At 40.8% G+C, this 20910-nt stretch overlaps 1 protein-coding gene across 1 annotated transcript in view; it reads right to left on the bottom strand.

The window, feature by feature from the left end:
- Positions 1-20910, bottom strand: part of LOC117808422 (neural cell adhesion molecule 2-like) — a 359969-nt gene that overhangs the window by 276289 nt on the left and 62770 nt on the right. The window contains exon 10 of the mRNA XM_034678166.1: positions 7758-7934. The gene's annotated coding sequence lies outside the window, so the exon portion shown is untranslated. The remainder of the gene's footprint in view (positions 1-7757; positions 7935-20910) is intronic.

Raw genomic sequence — 20910 nt, 5'->3', positions numbered from 1 at the left:
TCGGAGATGGTTTTTCATCTCCGGGGCGAGCTGCCCTCGAGGTTCAAAAACAGTGGGCACGTCAGGACGCTGCAGGGAGAGCATCACTGAACAATGGCATCAACACACAGGGACTCTGAATGGGCTGGAATGGTTGGGCTGGACTGTTTATAGCAGGTGGTAATGAGATTTGACCAACAACATGAACTTACAGTGTCAGGGCCTGATTGTGATTGTGTCCAACGTTTGCAGGGCTCGGCGTCCTGAATGTAAAACTCCTTTGTTGCAGCCGCCACACTTCTACTTCTACTTGTCACTCTTCAATCAACGACCAATCAAAATCAAGACAGGCTGGGACTTTTGATACTATCTGATGTCGCTGGATTTTGGTATTCCTTTCATTTTTAAACTCCTGAAATGTTTGTGATCACTAAGTCTGTTAAGAGAAGAAGGCTTAGTTGAGTCAGAGCCTTTTCCAGCAGGGGCTTGAGGAAGGTCTTGCTAGGCCCTCCCTTCTACAACTGTTAATAATGATAATATATTTTATTTATGATGCATTTTACATTTAAAACAAATCTCAAACCGATCATAAGATCATAAAAGCAACATCATAAAAAGCAATATTAAAAAGCAAGCATGCTGAAAATGAATTCAGCAATTAAAAAACACACGAGAGACGAAAGAAAGGGATGAAGATTATGGATAAGTAACATTCAAAAGCAGTCCACAGTCAATAAAAGGCTTAAAATTATTTATCAGCCAATCTGTCTTAATTTGTGTTTATATATACGTGTTTTTTAATTCCTAATATATATTTTTTAATCATAAAGTAATTGTGAAAATGAAGCTTTGAGGGGTTAAAGAGTGTATCAAATGGAGCTCAAGACCCCGCTTTGCCCCGTGTTCCGCTGCCTTTGAATGTAAGAGAGTGTGATTCAACAGGAGTATCCGAAATCAATGGAAATGACGTTTTGAGACATTATCATGGTCGACTAAATATGTCACTTGAAAGGCAATTTTCATTAGCGTGTGCTCAAAGTAGAAGAAAAAAAGAAGCCCTGTCAATCTGCATCAATGCCAGATTCATTGGACATTCAAGCCATGGAAATGCAAATGGGAACGTTTCCTTTTCATTAAACATTTGTAATTAATTTCTTAAACAACAGAGGCCCTCTTCCTCCACACATTAATTTCATCGGTCTGTGGAGGCATATCTTTGCCTTTTCCAGAATTAGCACAATTAAGCACAGCTGAGTAACGATCACCGGGCCATTTGTGAGCGCTCCTGGCCCTTTCCTCTCCATTCCAGCGACATTATATCTAACTGCCTGACAATAGTGAGCTCATATTTGTCCAATATATGAATGCATGAATTATTGATACTCCCCGCTGTATCTGTTGCTGCTCTCCCCTGGGTGCTCTCACGTCGTCATGATGTGAGATAATGAAAAGAGTGAAGAGACAGATTTGAAATTTCTCTCCAAAGCGCTCGTCTCCAGCTGTCTGAAGTCCTTTTAAGAGCGCTGTGCTTCCTCATGTACTAACCAAGAAACAGCAAGCCTCTCATGAAAAATGAAGGGATGGAAAATCATATTTTCACTGTCAAATTCTGCCAAACGTTGACAGTCCATGAAGCTACAATCGTTTCAATACTATTATGCTGAAAATCCCCTTCTGTACATTGTTATTGTTTCAGGCGTGCGTCAAAGAAACTCGGCATTTAGCAGGATTTAGACGATGAAGGAGCTGCGTGATGAATTCAGCAGCTCTGCTAGATGACGTGTTTAGTTTTCACAGAGGAGGAAATAACACTGACTTTAAAATGCCTGAGGTATGTCAAAATATAGCTGACCTGTTGGCCTCTGTGGTCAATAAGAGAGCAACTTCACAACAACAAGCCAAGAAAGAAACATCTCATACATGACAAGACGAGTAAAAAACTCTGAAGACCTTGTTCTACACTTTTGTACAAACTCTTGGACTCTTGGAAGCCTGTTTGAATTCAGATTTGTGCCTTCAAGAGAGTAATTCAAAGAGATTCATGCCTGCTTTTTACTTGGTGAAGCTTTTGTGTGACATGCCAAGAAACAAGATGACTCCCTTGTCAATATAAGGGTGTCAAGTTAGTCCACACACTGTAGAAGATGATGAAACAGTTCCCTAAAAGTGGAGCCAAAACTTTCAGAGCTCCCCCTGGTGACTGGCTGCAGTGAAGGTCATGAAGTCCACCTGTTACAAGAGTAAAGACAAGGCTTAAAATGTAAATGCACATCAAACGCATCCTCCAGATTTAAGTGCCAATCATCCCAAAAGAAGTCTGGAAGCCTGAAATGAACAATTCCAACCGAATGAGCAACAAACAACTCATCAGTACAAGATCTCACCAATCCAAAAAGTTGTATCTTCATATCAGATTTATAAAACTTCACTTCAAGTCTCCCTAAACGAAAAGGACTGAGTGATTTTAGAGAATACAAACAGCTCAGGGGTGAACACGGACCTTTTCCATGAACATCTAACGGCATCATTTCTTCATTGTTGCTCCGTTTCTCTCATATTTCTATCTTCTGTTGCCAACCTGACATCACATCAAGACATTTCTCAGCGCTGAGCTGAAGTCTGAGGCAGAAAAGAGAAAATTCAGCCATCTCCAGCCTCAAAGATAAATAGCAGACTCTGACACCAGCTCATTGGAATAAAGAGCAGGGGCGTCTTTCTACACTCATCACTCTGCGCCCAAATTCATGTCTGGAGAAATCCATCTTAGAACACATTTCTCTCTGTAGACTGTAATGCAAAACAGCTACAGGACTTTTTCCACTGATCTGTCATCCTTTGCAGCGTGAGCCTTTTCTGACATGTCTTTTTTTTGTAATTTGAACAAATCTTGGCATCTCTTTCTCCACCTGTCCAACAGATCTGCATCTCTTCTGCAAGGCTGGTGGATAAAGCTGACCAAAGTTTCAGCTGGTGCCGACTGTATTATGCACAGTGCCACAAAACTGGTGTCAAGGAGGAGGCTCTGTGAAGCTTGTTAAGTACACGGCTCTTAAAGGCTTTCATTGTGGCTGAGGTCGGCGCTATTAGCCTGTAGCCAATGACGTGATTCACCTCAGGGCGAGCAACTTTGTCTCCGAGTGGATTTTGTGGGTGTGCGGTGAGAGGAGGAGGTCAAGCACATAAAAACTATCTGCTTGTATTTAGATCTATAAGCGGTGTAAGTTTTATGAGTGTTACCTGCATTCCATGACTCATTTTTCCATTTGAACTCCAGCTTTTAATTTGAATAATTTGGATCAAATGAGGAGATACAACCTTGTGAAATTGTGCCCACATGTCCCTCAAGAATCCTTATTTCTAACAATCAAAAATCCCTTCAATGACTCCCCACACTTATCTCCAAATGGCAGTGAATGTCTGCATCATTATGCCGTTACAAAGTGGAACATCAGAGCGAAACATCTCGACATAAAAAGGAAAAAAAGAGCGCTCTATCTGATTTTAGCCGGCGTCTATAGATCTGCTGCTGCAGTCCTTTTTCATCCTCCCAGAGGATCCTGGACCTTGATAGAGTTAGACAAGCGTATCAAGCCACGGAGTGACACAATCTTTATTACATGCATGGCGACTCAGAGGGGGGGAGGGCTGGTTGGCTGGGTGGGTGTGGGGTTTCCTTGGAGAGGATATGATGAGTTAATGGCAAGGAACTATGTTTGATATGGGATGGCAGGTGTTGTCCGGGGTGTATCTCCATCATGCTGTGACTGCAGCAGGAACTGTTGCAAGTTTGATCAGCAGCCACAGGGGGAGGAGAGGAAACCTGCCTGCTCCTTTCACGCCACACATTAAAGCTTCTGTGAGGGATTTTTAGACTCAAAGTCATACTAATGCTTCTATATGAGCTACAACAGGAAACACGACCATCAGCATAACGTCGGATTATTTCTCATTACTATGTCAGAGGGTAAGTGTCAGACCAAGCCTCTTTGTGTATTGCCTCTAAAAAACATCTGACTGTACAAGAAAGCAGGAGGAGATTTAAACATGTGCAGGCAAAGTTAAGAAAAATAATAAGAGCTATCACTTTGTCCACAGGGGGCGACAAAATCGAAACACTGCATGAATTCCATTCATGGGGTTTCCAGCTAAGGACACACGCAGACCAATTAAAGAGAAATAATGAGGAAAAATAAAATAAAAGTAAAAGCTGTGGAACTACAAAAGCTTGCAGCATATTCAATTTAATGATAAAGATTGGTAGTTATTAGTTGTAATTAGTTTTCTATGGAAGTGCTTCAGGAAGTGTCTGACAGCCTCCAGAGTGAAGAGGAGGCGTCAGGAATAATACCAGATTATCAAAACTAGTCCTGCTCTGCTGTTTGTAGTCTCAGGAGGACGGTTACAAATACCTCCATCCTTTGTCAGGAGAAGGAAGAGTCTCGTTATATTATAGCATGAACTACAGACTTCTATGTGTAAGTAAACCATCCTGTAATGGTTGCAATTGTAACTGCAGAACATGGTTACAGAAACTAGAGGTACGGACGAGCCTAAAGCAAAAACAGAACTCCAGAAGAATCCAAGAAAAGTGTCTCGGTCTCCAGATCCAAAGGAAACTCAAAGCCAAACAAGATACAAAAGTTAGGATAAGAGGTGACATGGCAAGCATCACCATCACACTGACAAAGATAGTTTAATCTCGTTTGAGTTTCCAATATGGCCGCCGCCATCATTGGGCTTCAAAACGTCTCTTCAGAAACTGATGGGAGAGGTTGCAAAGAGACTACATCCATGTTTTATACAGTATACGGCAATGACAACAACACCAGGTATAATTTGTCTAATGCAGGAAACACTTTTTGTGAGCCTGTCTTCACAAGAATTCACGTTTTCATCCACGATGACAAGCTGACAAATAGCCTTGAATGTTCCCCGCACTCTATCGCTCTCACAAACAGAGAACATTTTCTTCTTTGGGTTTTTTGCTTTTCAATAACACAAAAACTTAATTTAAAAAGTAATTACACAAAAACCTGAATCTCTTCCCCTTCACAGGTAGAGTTTTTTGGAGACTCTTTATTGGCTTAAAATCAAATTTTTTTGTCATTTATTTTGAAGAAAGACGACGGGCAAGTTGTCGTTCAAACATCTTCCAAATCCACTTACACGTACAGACTCAGTTCTCTTCTTTGTATGTCTTTGTCATCTACAATTACAGCGATTTCAGTGCACCTAGCGACCAGCAGTATTTTGGAGATGTTTCCTAATTCAGTGTCCTTGAACAGAAACAGCAATCCATAAAACACATCACAGAAACTAACCCTTTAGCTGTCCACAAGGTCAATCTTCCCTAAAATGTCATGAAGGACAGAGCAAAAGTTTCCTGTCTGTTTGGTCTCACTCATGGTAACTCTTAACCTCTTGTGAAACCTTGACATGCAGCTGAAAACATGATTCAGTTTCCTAAGAACTGGTTTAGACCCGGCCTCGCAGGGGTCAAACTGAGCCACATGGGGTCCAGGCTGAGTCCATCAGCAGGCCGGATGTAGCAATGTTTGGTTGTGCACCAACAAAAGCCAAAACCTGAGCTTTAAAGTCCAGGTGGATGTTAGTCTGAGTCCGACCTTGGACTGTTATCACATGTCGTACCCTTCTCCTGCTCCTCCGGACTCCCCTGGCTACGTCAAATAAAGGCAAAAATGTCCCGAAAACCCTTCAGGGAAATAGCAGCACTAAGAAATAGAAGCTTCAGAAGCCTCAGCCTTCCTCCCACAGCTCCACATGTCACTTCTGTCCAGAACAGGGAGACTTTCTTAGCGGCATAAATGGATCACAAAACCCCAAGTGAAGACTTCACTTTGTGAAACTATGAAGAGACCTGCAATCATCTCATGTCCTCGTCTCAACTTTTCATCGACTTCTCAATATTTAAATAGCACACATGCAATTGTTTGGTATCTGCAAAACAAGATGCTGCTTCTGAATATGGACATGAAGATCTGTATGTGGAAGCTGAAATCAGACGCCTCAACAGGAGCATGATCTTGTGAAAAAGCTCCTGTGAAAAGAACACTGATTCCTCTGTATGACCTAAAAAACAATAAAGACCATCAGAGTAAAGCTTGATTATTTCCACATGGTTATTTTAACACCTGAAAACACAGCTGGGGGGTAGGTGTTGGATGATCTACTACCACTAGATCCACAGCCTCATTCAGGACAGAGGTTAGCTAGTTACCTAGTTGGCTTCAGCATCAGGGGATTCAATGGCTGTAGCAAGTCCTGTCTGCTCTTTTCTGTCTGCATTCTATCATATATTAATAACCCGGTAAAAACTCCTCACAGGAGCTTTAATTTAAGAAACAACAGTGTTCATGAATAAACGGCAGAGTCTTCCAGTCTAAAATGGGACACAATCCCAGATCTTCAGGGATGTTGTTCAATTATCCAGCACTGGATGAATAAAACACTCCTCACTGTGCTGGAAATCAATGTTCATTTGTAAATAATGAACGTCATTTACTGTATTTCAGTCGGAGCACTTTACCTGCTCTTATTTCAAGGGCAAGTTTTAATATTTGACAGTTCTGCAAGCCAGACAAACTAATGTTTCCTCCCACCTTCTGCCCTTCATACCCAGAGTTCAAATGTATCTTTACATCGGTGATATAACACTAAGCATTACTCGACATAAATAATAACCTGTGAAAGAGTACACTTTGAAGGCTTTGTAGCTGCAGAAAAAAAGCAGCTTCTCAGCAGATGTCTTGCAGAGAGTGTATCCAGGAGCATATGTTCTCCATTGCTGCTGATTTTTTATCTTATGTCTCTCCTGCTGGCCTGCAGGCTTGGCTGTAACTCTGTGTCTTTTCAGCAAATCCAACTGTGAAAAAAACAGGTAAGTCCACCGCACCGTTTTATACCACAAACAAGTCGTTGTTGTTGTTGTTGTTGTGGCCTGGGGAGTGGTTTTAGCAGAGCGGCATAACATGGAAACACTTTTCTAAACTAATAAAACACCTGCTGGGAAGAAGTAGGGCCGCGGATTACAGGCACTTACTGGTCAGAGGCACAGATTAGCTGATATGATATGATAGCGAAGTTAAGGCAAGGAGGTAAGGAGGGAGGAATCAGAATCACAGCAGAGGAGAAGAAGCTTAAAGTTTCTTCCCAACAGATCTGAATCCTTAAGGAAAGGTGTCTCAACCTTTCTCTTACTTAAGGCTCTGTATGAAGGGATGCAGTCAGAGCTGTGCTTTATTTTGAATCCTATTCATGTTCTGTAAAGTACCTTAATTGCAGCATGTGAGCTCACTTAGTTGTAATACATACATGCTGCCAGATGGAAGCAGAAAAACATGGGTAAGCATGTTGTATACTCCCAGGTATGGTTGATACGGGTGAGTATGTGTGTTGGTAGAAGAGTAAACGTCACCTTAAAGTTGGACACTTTGACTTACCTCTCCCTGAGCTGATGCATAAACATGTACATACAAGATGTGACGTAAAATATCACTTTTCAAACTTTAAGAATGAGCCTTTCCAAATAAAATTAAACTCTAAAACGAAAACACAGTCAACAGAAAATGTTCCAAATGAAGGTGTTAGGATGACTCTGACATGGATGACAGGAGATGTGAAGAAGAGAAAGGTGAGCTCAGGCACTTTTTCTGTCTTGATGTATTAGAAAATCATGAGGAGAATGTTAAAAGTGAGCCCTGGAGCAGAAACAGTGACTCAGTGATGTGTGTTACATGACGCTGATTATATATTCCTACCAGCACACCGCTGCTTCTGCCGCCGCTGCTGCTGCCAGTGTCAAATCCAGCTTTTCTGAGTCAGACCCAAGTGGGATTGGAGTTTGGAGTTTGGAGGGGCTGCGTGCCATTTCCTCATCTTCTTCTTCTTTTTCTGCTACTTATCCCCCCGTGTGGTGGCAGATGGGACTCCCTTGCCTGGTGACACAGACAGAAACACACACACACACATAAAGAAGGGAAGAGAAAAAAAAACATGACGCTGCGGAACAATCTGTGGACAAGCCCAGCAACCAAACCTCAAGGGAGGGAGTTAAGACTTTTCTGGAGTTCAGTTCCTCCCTTAATGAGGTGGAAGACTCACTTTTACTTGCTTGAATGACTCTGTAGGAAGGTGTATTTTCATCCTTAACATTACAGACATAACCTTTGCCAACTGTATACAATCTCCTGCAGGGTTTGGAGGATCTTTCTGTGATGGTGAGGCCAAAAATGACTGTTTTTAAAGATTGCAATGCAACTTGTTATGTTTCCAGTGTTTTTTTGTGTAACACATTACAAATGCAGTGTTGGGACTGAGACAAACTCCTCAATAAAGCCATCTATTGGCTTAACAGGCTGTTTGGCATCACACTCCGTCAACTTCCTTGTGAAGATGCTAAATAAAAATGTGTAAAAATGAAATAGAAGGCAGTGGGATGATGATTGTGGACAATAAATGCTCATTACATATGTGCAAAAGGACAGCCTACACATTGCTATGGGTGTTGGGTGAGGAGGATCACTGTCTCACTGTACGATGACTCTTTGATACACACTGAAACACTCAGAGCTGCTGGTTTGTTGAAAGTTAGAGACACAAAATCGAGCTGTAACATCCTGTGATGTGTAATTTAACCACAACTTTGTATTTACATCTGTCACATCAACTTATTCCAAATCCTGCTAACAGAGCAGATACCCGTGGTTTTACACAGCATCTCCACAAAATCATACACACATATTAAACCCACAGATTAGCTAGAGCACACATATCCCTAACTGAAGACGAGAAGGATTAATGAATGAATTACATGCTTTAGTGATCCCTGCTGGGCGATTCTGTTTTTGCTTCACCCCTCTCTGCAGGAAGGTCAGAGCACAGGGTCGGACGCTGAAAGGGAAAAAACACCCTGGGAGCTAATGGAGCTTCTTTGTAAAGGACAGTACAGCAGACTGGATGCCTGCCAATATGTAAGGCTTAACCCTGAGTCATGTGTTGAAGGATGATCTCTCTAAACATGAACCATCAACAACTCAAAGTGCAGGAAAAATCCAGATAGGAAGAGTAATAAAACCAAACATACGGCCCAGGGGAGCTGCTAGTGGGAGAGTTAGCTTTCTCAGAAACTGAGACATTGAATTTATTTGTGCTGGAAACACCATAACACCATGGCAGCTCGCAGTTTTAGACCAATCACAGGATCATTCCCTCTCATAATCTAAATGTTGGGATGTCTAAAAACATCAGAGGGGAGTTTTTGATGTGTTTCATTTGAATGTACAGGATGCTGTATGCTCCATTGTTTCAATAAGGGCTTAGGTATCATCATTAAGATCACAACAATGTATGCAAATAACGATAAGGGTTTAATTCCTCAAAGAAGTTCAGATAGTAAAGCAAATGTTACAACAAACGAAAGGTCTAGCATTATTTCTATAAACCTGACAGCAACATTATCAAAGCTGGATTTGAGGGATTCTTTCATTGGATTTTTCCACTGACACCTGATGCAAAACACAGGTAGTTGCATCACAAACGGGGGGAAAATCCAAAGGTGTAGCTCACTTTAAAGCTTCAACTCAGTTCTCTCAAAGTTTTCTGCTCTTTGATTCTGAGGGCTTGTTGAAATTAGAAATTATTCATCTGAAATCGTTGCAACAGGCCAGAAAGATACCTGCAGGTTTTGAAGAAATAAAGCTTTCCAAACCTAAAAAACTAGATTACAAAAGTCTTAAGAAGAGGGTTTTGATGAAATTTAGACTCTAAGATATGCAAGAAAAAAGTTAATTCAGCAAGGGCGCGAGGTCAGGACACACAGATGGCTCTCAGTGTGATCTGGAACGAGCTGCAGCATAAAAATCTGCCGCCCGGCCTCATCCACGAGAAGCTAAATCAACTCTGCCTCTCCAAGATGGGGCTCATCATTTAACCAAAGTCGACTCACCCCCAAATAAGAGACAGCCATCAATAACCTCCACCCTCCACCCTCAGGGCTGTGTGACTGTAATGACTTTGCAACAAAACGACACGTCACTGGGCTTAATTTAATTATCTTCCGTCTTTATTGACTTAATTGTTTGTGACAAGAGATTCTCCAGGACAAGACGAGGTGGGGGAGGGGTGAATGATATGGCGATGGGTAATTAATGTGTTTCTTAATCGGACTGGAAGCTGCTGGATTCTATGTGGAGCACTTATGCACTAAATTCAACAAAGTTATCCTTCTGCTTCTTCTAATTCTGTGTATCTAAACGGGTAGAAACTGTGCTATGATTGTTTTAATGCATATTTAAAAGGAAAGCTGCTTTCAAGATGTGTTCATGCCTTTGCAGATGCCACACATGAGCACCTCTATTGTATTGTGTGCATTGAAGCAGCCCACTGCGCTCCTCCGACTGGTCTCTTTGTGATAACCCGAGAGAACTGAAGGAATACAGAGGCCATGCTGGTTTTCTCTTTTGTTTAATTAAAGCCCCTTTATACATCAAGAAGGCTTTGAAAAACTTTTAAACTAAATGCTCCATTTGTCCTCAATGAACACGACTAATAAAAAAAAGCACAGCTGTAGAAACTCACACATACTTCTCTTATGATCAAACCCATTTTATTATGAAAAAGGAGGGAATGCATTTATCAAATATGTAGTCTGTCTGAGTGCTATTCAAATAAGTCTGAAGTGATCCTAAATTAAACACCTCAGCATGTTCACTGCTTCTCAGAGCAAACACTGCAGCAAGCTGGGACACTATTTTCAAGGGTCTTAAAGGGAGAGTCCACCCAATGAAGGATGTGCATAAACGCACTTTGTCCATGAGACTTTGAATGTTGTAGTCCAGATAAGTCTGTGTAAAAGCTACAATCTCATTTTTTATTTACCATATTTCCTGTAATATGAGGTAACTGAAAAAAAAATGCTGCACCTGTATGCTTAGCTCAAACTCAGAGTACTTTGGTGATGCATTAACTCAAAGCCGTCAGTGTTTTCCATCATGGTGGCAGCAGGAAGCAGGAAGATGCTGTGGTGTACCAGAAGTGACACATCGCATGTGATTAAATAAAGGTAATTGGGACCACTCTTTAATTGTTAATGTCAGCAACACTGCAGCTATTATTCAAGAGGGAAGGGAACATGGTTTATGAAAGACAACAACTAAAGATACTTAACCTATGATTCAATAAATGAAGCAAAGAAAGAACGCTATTAAAGTGATTCATTTAGGTTATTGAGAAGTGATGCAGTATTTGATCCAGTGCTTGTTCTTGACTGTCAAACTTTTCAATTACACCTGTGGATTAACTTGTTACAACAACAGGAGGCAACGTCCAAGAAAGAGCATTAACTCTCAGGAAATTAACAGGTGACAGGCAGGTTGGTGAACTAATTAGCTCAGGCCAGTAGAGGTTTTTGTCCACTTCAAGACAAGTAATCTGAGGCACAAAGGACTCACGCAGGGCTTAAAAGGTACTATAAGACAAAGGGGTATGCTTTTAAGAGGCTGATTTTGAGTTACTTACTAGTTTGGAAATTTACTGAAGCACAATTTCATTTCCAGAAAAGTTAGGAGGCTGTGTTAAATGCCAATAAAAACTGAATTTGATGGTTTGAAATGTATTCAAAACCCTTTATTTTTATAATTTAATTCCAGGCGGGCCCATTTAGCAGCAAGACTCTCCCACTGCAGAGCCATGCTGTTGAAACGCTAGCAGAATGTGGTTACCTGAAATATGCAAGGTCTTCCATTAAAAAGGTGTTCTGGGGATGGAAGTAAAGCCCATTTTAACATCTAATGAAAGTAGATTACAGTTGTGTGATTAGGTTTTGATATATATTTGCATTATCTTTATAAAAGGCTGACTTACAGCTGCTTCCAAGTTGTGCTGTCTCTCCTTTAATTGGAAGAATAAGTTCCAACAAAATCAAGACATATCAACCCCATACAGAAAGAGAAATGTATCGTCTCTTAAGTCGAGGGAATGATGCTCTTTTATGTGGAGAGTCAGCCTATTAGTTCTGTTTTTCTATATCTGCTATAAATAGTTGTGTGTTATTCAAAAAATATCAAACCAGTAAATACCAAAAGGTCAACAAAGTTCCTCAAACAGCAAGAAAGTCAACCAAAGCAACAGTCTGAATGCAAAGACAACCCAGACTCCCAGCAGTGTAATCATAAGTGAAGGTGAAATTTTTCAATCAAAAGGTGACGAGTTGCACGTGACCTCGAGGTTCTGATCCTGTCAGACCACAGAGCAGTGCGTTTAATACAGTGTCAGAGGGGACATTTCTCACTTCTCTGCACTGATGATCACTGGATTGGAAGATCCAACATCTGGGATTGTTGGATTCTGACACTGATATCAAGACTGGTCCTTCAGTGTAGTACAACATAATCCCTACAGGCAAGGTGGTGAGATGAAATTTGGACCTGGCTTCTATGAATAGAAACCGTCCAGTCTCTTTAATATGACACTGGTTCTTCCTCCGTTGAAGTAATGAGACAATAGACAGGACTTAAGGATAACAAGGCCGACCAGCGGTGGAAAGCCGAGATAACGAGGCCCCTGACAGACAGCTAAGGTAAGAAACTCACGGCTCCCCTCTCATTACCACTTCCTCACCCTTTAGAGTCCAAAGTTTTTCGCTCGATGTGGAGAATATGCCGGCGCGCGAGCTGTGACATCCCCCTCGACAATGAGCCGAGGATGCCAGGAGCTTGTTTTGCCATTTTGATGACAGGCTGGGATTTAGCCGAGCTGACAGCAGAACTTTTTGGGATCAAATGTGATGGACATACATAATGTGTGTTTGGTTTTCTCTGGATTGAGAGCTGCTGTATTATGATCACAGCCAGGAATTAGTGTAGAGCAGCTGGTTTATATCCTTAATGCACTGCGGTACTGCAGCGTTTCTCCCAGGAAGTTGGATTTTTATTTGACTGGAATATTTTGCTCCATGCTGTGAACACGTTGTTACTGTGTGGGCGAAGAACCGGTAGAAAGAAGCATTAGATAGAGGAAATTTCTTCATTACTGGGTTATATTCAGACCAAATTACTTCTCCAACTTTTAACAGGGACCAAAAGTTCCCTATGGACAGTACTGACTCACTTTGGACTGAAGGTAGGAAGAGTTATAAAAGGAAGAAATGTGGATTAACTTCAGTAGTTTATAATCAAAGCATATCTATGCACACAACTTTTAAAATTGCATCAGTCTGAAAACTAATGAACGGTAAAATTGTACAACGTCCTTAGCTGTTTGATGGTCTATTTAGAGATTAAAGAACATTTTCCTTTTGTGCAATATCTACATTAGAAACATAGACTGTATCAAACAGTGACCACCGATGGGTGACGCCAACCATCAGTTTTGAATAGCCCAACGGTGGTGAGCGCCATATTGGAAATGCTAGCTTAACCAGACTTTCAACTGGCTTTAAGTCAACATTTGACTACCAAGGTCAATTCTTCCAATGTCGTAGCTAGCAAAGGTATTATTCTAAGGTAGCCTTCCTAGTTTTCTGTCTGTCCCAGCCCTCCCCTTCCTGCCTCTGCTCTTACTCTGGGCCCTTCTTCCCTTCTTCTTGAAGATGTCAGAACAGGTCACACTTATATTTTACTTATGTGAGGAGATGCTGCAGTCCTCCAAAGCAGCTGGATCCTGGACGGTTGAAGAAACACAAAACTCAAAGAGGAGGAAAAAGTGAATTTCTGTGTCAGTTTAAGCAGCACTAAGTATTTACAGTGGCAGCATGGAGGACACAGTATCGACTGAAAGCCATGGCACAGTGCAGTCTTCATCTTAACTAAGGAACATGACGTAGTGTAACTGTGGTGTTCATTGATCGGATTGTAATAGCTTTCTGGCTATTAATGAAAGCCTGTGGCAAAGGCTGCTGGCTTTATCAGACTAATAAGCTGCTTTCTAGATATATCAATTTATTGTTAGTTTTGGGCTCCTCTTTGGATAAAAAAATCATTATCAAAGTAGGTCTTCCTCATGTATTTCCCATTTTATATTCAATACTGCAAATAAACAGACATTGGAGCCAACCAAAAGGCCAAAATGATGTGTATAATTTGTAGATTTAAATGTCATCCATTCACCTATCCGCTCAATACACTCTCTTCTCCTTAAGGGTAAACACTCACATTAACACCAACAGGCAATTTCAAGTCTTAAGTTAATCTAAGCTGCACGTCTGTTGGACTTTGGGGGACCTTGAAGACGAAAAGGTCCAAAACTGTCCTCAATCAACAGTGCCGATACCGCAGTCCCTCTTTTAGATTAACATTCAAGGCGGGGTTCAATTATCTGCCTTTCTCTGTCTATAACAAACCTTTTTAGAGGTGTTTAAGGTGACCAGCCTGCCAAAAAGGCTCCTTTAATGGTAGTGAGAGAGTGCAGGAATAAGAGAGGGATGCAAGGAGGTAACTTTCCAATAAGCCTTCTGGTCCATTGGCACTCAAATGAACCAATCCGTCTCGGGACAAACATCGAGGGGTTAATAGGATGCTCACCTTGGGGATGCCAAACTGAGAAAAAGCCCTCTGGAGAAAAGTCCTTAGTGACCCTAACCTCCCGTGACTCTCAGTGGGGCGGGGGTTGATTCATGAGGGTAGCTTAATATTGACTGTAAAGGCCTCGCCTTGTTTTCTTATATTTGCTCTGCTTAACCCCTTGACTCAGGTAGACTGTTTTCTCTCATATCAGACTTAAAATGTTCAATGTGGCTGCGCTAAAAAAGCAATTAGACATAAGTGCAACAAGATCCAATCCCTGCCTTCATAATTATAATTTGTCTTTTAAAAAGTATTGATCTTGTTGTTTATCCGAGTACGACAAACACAAAGACTTCTTCTTGTTGTTGATTTTTGCTAATTAGCACTTCACACAAAGTGCTGCTCCGGCATCATTAGCTGCGCAGGTATTTACTCACGAGCTGGAATATTGGACTTGACTGAGTTTCTGTCTAGATGATGGCAGGAGTCAGGGGACCATGATTACAGTCACAGCATCATTACTGTTGATCCTCAGGGAGATGAATGTCTTTATCAAACTCGATAGCGATCCGTCTAGAAGTTGTGAAGACATTTCCATCAAAGTCACGATGTTTACACTAATTGTAGGATTGGAAGAAGAGTCGGGGGATCTCTGCGGTAAGTTGGATTTGTCCTCAGGGCATCATTAGCCATTACAAAACTGTAACTGGCAATCTATCCTATGGTGTTGAGATTTTTGAGGCTTGAAGTTGTGGACGACCAAAATACTGGCTTTGCTATCGTATAAGGACCATGATGCTAGCATTTAAAGCATGCTGTGAAAGCACATGCAGACAAAGTGACAGTTTTTGTCTTTCTATTGCATCATAATTACATTTATATCACTGCGACACACAAACAGGATAGAGACGTCATCACCCCTGCATGCTGCCTCAAGGTGAATTCTCCTGAATATTTTCTGCTGCGCCCTCACATCAGCTCACCCTGAATTCTACCTGGATCATAAAACAGTCTATTAAAAGACATAATTCTATGATCAGCAAACAGAAATGAATCCACTGCATCACTAATGACCTGTCCAGGTGAAACCGATTGCTCATATGGTTTGCTTTCATTCGTTTCAGAGTACAAACTGTACATTCTGCATATATCTACGGAGCAGGCGTGGAATGCATTAGCTCTGCTTTGTCAAGGTATAAACACCACATGCGATATGTAATCACAAAACTATGCAATGAATTCTGTTTTGCAGGGAGGTATCTGTGGAATGAAATGCATGGATATGTGTTTCATGTTTTCAAACCAGCCTCTGAGATAAGCTGACACACAAACAATGTGAGACGGACAAAGTGATACAGCACAGTGTTTGGCTGGAGGGATGCATGCATCTTTTAGAAATATTCATACATGCACCTTATGCACACACACCTGCTTAGTTCACTAATTTCATGTATGGAGGATTATCTAATCCAATCACACTGCCTCATTCTCCTCTTCGTATATATTCATGGAATAACTGAGAGCGATGCCAGGAACAGACGTTCATTTGCTCCGGTCACTATCTGATATGTAGAAAAGACACAGAGACACAACGCCATAGGTAGAGTAAGGGAGTTAATTAGTTTCCTTTAGCAGGCATGCCAGTAGCTTTTATCTCACAGAGAAATCTCAGTGACATTTGTCCCTGTAATACACAACTACAGTACACACAGCCTGTAATTACTGTGATTGCTGCAAAGGCCAGGCGCATCATTTGTAGGCTGCCTATAATTTCTTTAGGTTACATCTCCTATCATGTCGAAACAATCTTAAACAGAGAAGAGATATTAAAACATCTAATTTGTTCTGTGACTAATCTCATTCATGTTCTTACAACCTTTCTGTGAACGGTATGGAAGTGAAGCAGCTGTGAATTTAATCACTTACATTCGATTTCTTAAGAAAGGAGAATTAGCTGTGTAGTGTCTAGGAAATAAGACTCATTATTACCCAGCTGTGTTAAATACTTGATTCTTATTGGTCAAAATTCAACAACTGTGATGATTCATAGACAATCTGATCTCACAAGTTTGTTTATTTCACCTCTGCCTGTTGATACTGTGGCAAAAATGGTGATTACCACACACAGGTGTCAGAGCAAGCTGAGGAGCCACTAAGAAAAGGAAAGTAGAGCATGATCCTGTCCTGCAGTAAACAGCAGCAGAGCTGGAGAGAGTACATCTCTAAGCTGCTGATTAGTGCTGCTATAGATGTAGACTCAAATCAAACTCTGCGTGGTCATGTTAGAGGTCTGTAGACACTTTTTGACAGCTGCAGCATCACATGCAGCATGTCTGCCTACATTTGACAGTAAGGTGACTTATTATGCAAATTAGACTCCCTTCAGCTCCACATCAAGGTCCTGCTCACCCTGTCAGGACTCTAATCAGCATAACCACCCACTCACTTATTCATTATCTTTTACTTAGCCCTTTGATTTGGATGTTTTGTTGGGTGCTGGCGGAGAGGCATCTGGACTGAAAAGCGAGCAAGCATCGATTGAGAGAGGAAAAAAAAAAAAAAGAGAGAGGCAGAGGCAGAGGCAGACAGAAAGTGTGAAAGAGGCAGAGAGAGATTGATGTTCTTATCCCCAGAAGGAGAGAGGAGTCTTGTGACAATAGTGCTGGTAAATCAAAAAAACAGACAAACCCATCCGAGTGTCCTTCCTTCCTTTAGACTCTAAATTTTGATCACGATAAAGCAGGTGCGTAAATACTGCTGGTTTAATGGAGTCAAGGTGTCCATCTGTATCCCAGGAAATAAAGAAAGCAGTGTTTTATTACCCAGAGACTGAGCCTTTTTATCTTCTGCAACAGATTCTGTACAACGTATATGAAAACACTGCTCTAATTTTATAACATGCACAGTATCAGCCCAGGATACTTTCAATCTGTTAACTGTCAGAGTCCATTCATCAGTGTCATTTTAATACAGCTGCTCTAGTCGTGGTTTAGGTGAGGTCTTTCCATAAAGGAATCTCAAAGGGTGCAGAAACACTCGCCAAAGTTTACCACTGCATCGCCCAGGTAGAGGATAGACCCAATAATTGATACTCTAATAACTCTTAAGATATGAAAGGCATTAAATTGGACATGGTAGAGTGGATGAGTAAATCTCCTTTAGCTCAAGTGTTTATTTCCAACCGTATACGAGTAGGGAAACAATTTTGACCTTGAGTGGTGCATGCTTGCTAAAAATATAGATGAACTCAGGTTGTACCTGTTTGTGGAAGGAAACAAGCGGCTACTACTGCAGTGGCTTAAAAACCAAAGCATAAACACAGAGAGAGCTAAGAGAGGATTTAACTTTTTACTGCTTTGGCCAAGACATCTCTCTGAAAGAAAAGCCTGTTAGATGTTTAAAAATAAAGTCTGTGCTGTTACCATCTGAGACAAAATCCAAAAGCCTGTGCTCCATAAAAATTAATTGCACTTTAATTCATCTCTATAAAATCCTCAAGTCTGTTTTTTCAGTGGACGGTGAACACACCTGCTGTCACGAGCTGAGCTGAGTTTCTTACATTTAGTGTGTTTCAAGTTTAGTTATGTGCTTCATTTGATTACAATGCAAAACACCATGAATGTGAACGAGTTAATTCATAATTATAAAACGCTGCAGCAAGCTGATTTGCCTGTGGAGGGTTTTCTCAAAGCTGTCCAAATCTATTTCAAAGCAGTGTTGTGATGACTCCAACATTTACATTGGCTAAATCCATTTCTTGAATGCTTGACGGCTTACAATGGTTGACCCAAATATAGTTGCTTCCAGGTGCGATCACAGTAGTAACGGTGTGGCAGGAGAAGCACAGCACATGAATTAGCTGGAAGAGTTATTTATGACAAGTGGTGGCTGTCTAAGGGATGCAATTATGCACAAATCAGATGACAATGTCACCCACCCGGCGAGGCAAATAAACAAAAACCTGCGAGCGAAAACATCAGCCAAGACGAGCCTCAGTATCAACAAAGACATGGCCAAGGAAAGGGCGCCAACAACAACAACAGCAGAGGCTCAATCCAACTGGAGGAAGCAGAGCTGGAACACATTAACACCTGCATCCAACTAAGAAGAATTCAAATGGAGACGTCTAAGCACAGATCTGGAGGGCTACATCTGCTTTTGCTACCAAAAGACACATTTGGATCTAAAAAGGAATACTCCAATATTATTCAACTCCAACATTTAAGAGGTGTAGAGAAATAAAGAGAATTATCCATTAAGAAGGTCCAGATGTTTGTCAAAAACTGCCTTAGAAACATCTGAAAATAAGACCAGCCAAATCCTACTTGGCTGGTCTGAAAATGTTCCACAACTCCAATTCCAAATACATTGGGACACAGTGTAAAATGTTGATTAAAGCACAGCTTGATGGTTTGCAAGTAAATAGATATTTTACATGATTTGCAAACCGTCCTAACTTTTGGGAGTTCTAAAAAGCCCTGAACCAACATATCCGTCTGGCTCTAACTTGATACCAAAAGGGGAGGAGAAAAGACACTAGGATTCACTATTAGGAGTCTTTAAAGACTAGTTCTACCTTCCTTATTGGTCTTCAGCCAGCTTAGAGTAACTGACTGAATAAATGCTTTGGGAAATAGTGAGCAGAGTAGTTAGTCGTACAAACATGCAAAAATAGCAACATCAATCTTGCTTCAAGTATGGTTGATTCAATAACCATTGCAACCAAAATTTGCAGTCAACTTCTGTTTCTATTGTCAGCTAATAGGAGCTGTTTTTGTTGTTTGAAATTAAAAAGGTGAATATGAGTCTAATTAAGCAGACATGACTAAAAATGTTATTGACTCTGAAATGCACCAAACAGCTTCATCAGCCAACGTTCTCCTCCATTTCCATGTATTACTCTGGGTTTATATTGGTTACAGAAACAAAAGGAAGCCTTGCTCATATTTTTAGACCAACAGATTGGGATTAGATAACACAAATATCCTCACACACACTGGCAGCCAGCTTCTGACAGACCTGAGATGACGCAGGAATGTGGTGTTACAGCTACAGTGTGTCTGATCTGAAGAGGCCATAAGGGACATCACCTATGAAGGAGATTAAAGTGCTTTTTTATGAGAAGGAAGGGGAAGACTTACTCACACAAAGGCAGGCCTCGCCTTCAGTGTCATTAATATCATAGATATGCCCTTTGGTGACACATTATTATTAAATAGCAGCAAGGAGTGTGTGTGTCTTATAGAAGATCCAGGATGGCTAAAGAAACACTGCACTTGGCTGGAACATCAGAATCTGTGCCATTTGGCTATTTGTGGGGAAAAAGCAGTGTTTCCTGTTTGTAGTTTCTCTGACTGTTTGCATGCAGAATACAGAAATTTGCTTAAGATTGGATCAAGAAACAAGTTTATAATTTACATATAAATGAAAGTCTTCAGTCATATCATTTACAAGCATAATGGATTCTTTTATAATCCCTCAAACGAGTGTTTCACAGAAAAAGTCTGTGGTTTCTGCACTTTCTGGTAAAATCTTCATTAAATAAGACATCAAAGTCCGTCTGATGTAAATGAAACATGAAAAATATCACTTTTTTGTCTGAATAATTTCTGTAACAAATGAATGACACCCAAACTGAGGAGCAGGACAAACATAATGGTTTATAAACTGGTTTCTCCAAAAAGATTGACATGCATTTTTATTAAACGTTATGTAAAGCCATTTAATGAAATAGCCATATCTGCAGATTTCCTTGCTTGCTTGAATTTCTCCTACATTTAACAATGTCACAAACATGCAGGATAACGTAAATGCACAATTGGACAACATATATCAACTGTATCTCTTTGTGCCTTTAATCATTTGTGACTTTTGTAGGAGGAGTCCATCAAAAACAAGGACATAAGAGAGGGATAATGTATTGTGAGCAGATTCGATTCGAGACACCCAAGCGTGATCAAATTCACCCTTCAACAGTTAAAGAAGGAGTCTGTTTCCAACTAAAGATTCTTCTGGGGCAACATACCTTCATCCTTTCTAAAAGTGCATGTAAAACACTCCCCCTTCATTTCCCTTTTGCACCAATTAACTCTCTTCTCTCTCTCCGTGGTCTTTGTGTTAAACCTTTTAAAAACGGCACAGAACACACAAAGAAGACTGGGTGCAAATTACCGGCAGCCTTGAGGGGACACTGGTGTAAATTAACTGCAGTTGCACCATGATTTACATACAGAATAGGTACAAATACTCGAAAATTGCTTTTTCATTGTGATCTAATGGCGTTTAATCAGCAAACACAGAGTGGATAACAGCTTTATTCTCAAGAGGAGATGTAAGGGGTGATACGTGTTGCATATATAATCACTCTGCATGTGTGATATCATGGAATACTAAAGCTCATGTGTCCTACAGG

Source organism: Notolabrus celidotus, chromosome 24 (genome assembly GCF_009762535.1).
Source record: "Notolabrus celidotus isolate fNotCel1 chromosome 24, fNotCel1.pri, whole genome shotgun sequence".
NCBI classification, from domain to species: Eukaryota; Metazoa; Chordata; class Actinopteri; order Labriformes; family Labridae; genus Notolabrus; species Notolabrus celidotus.
This window is presented reverse-complemented; position numbering and strand designations above follow the sequence as displayed.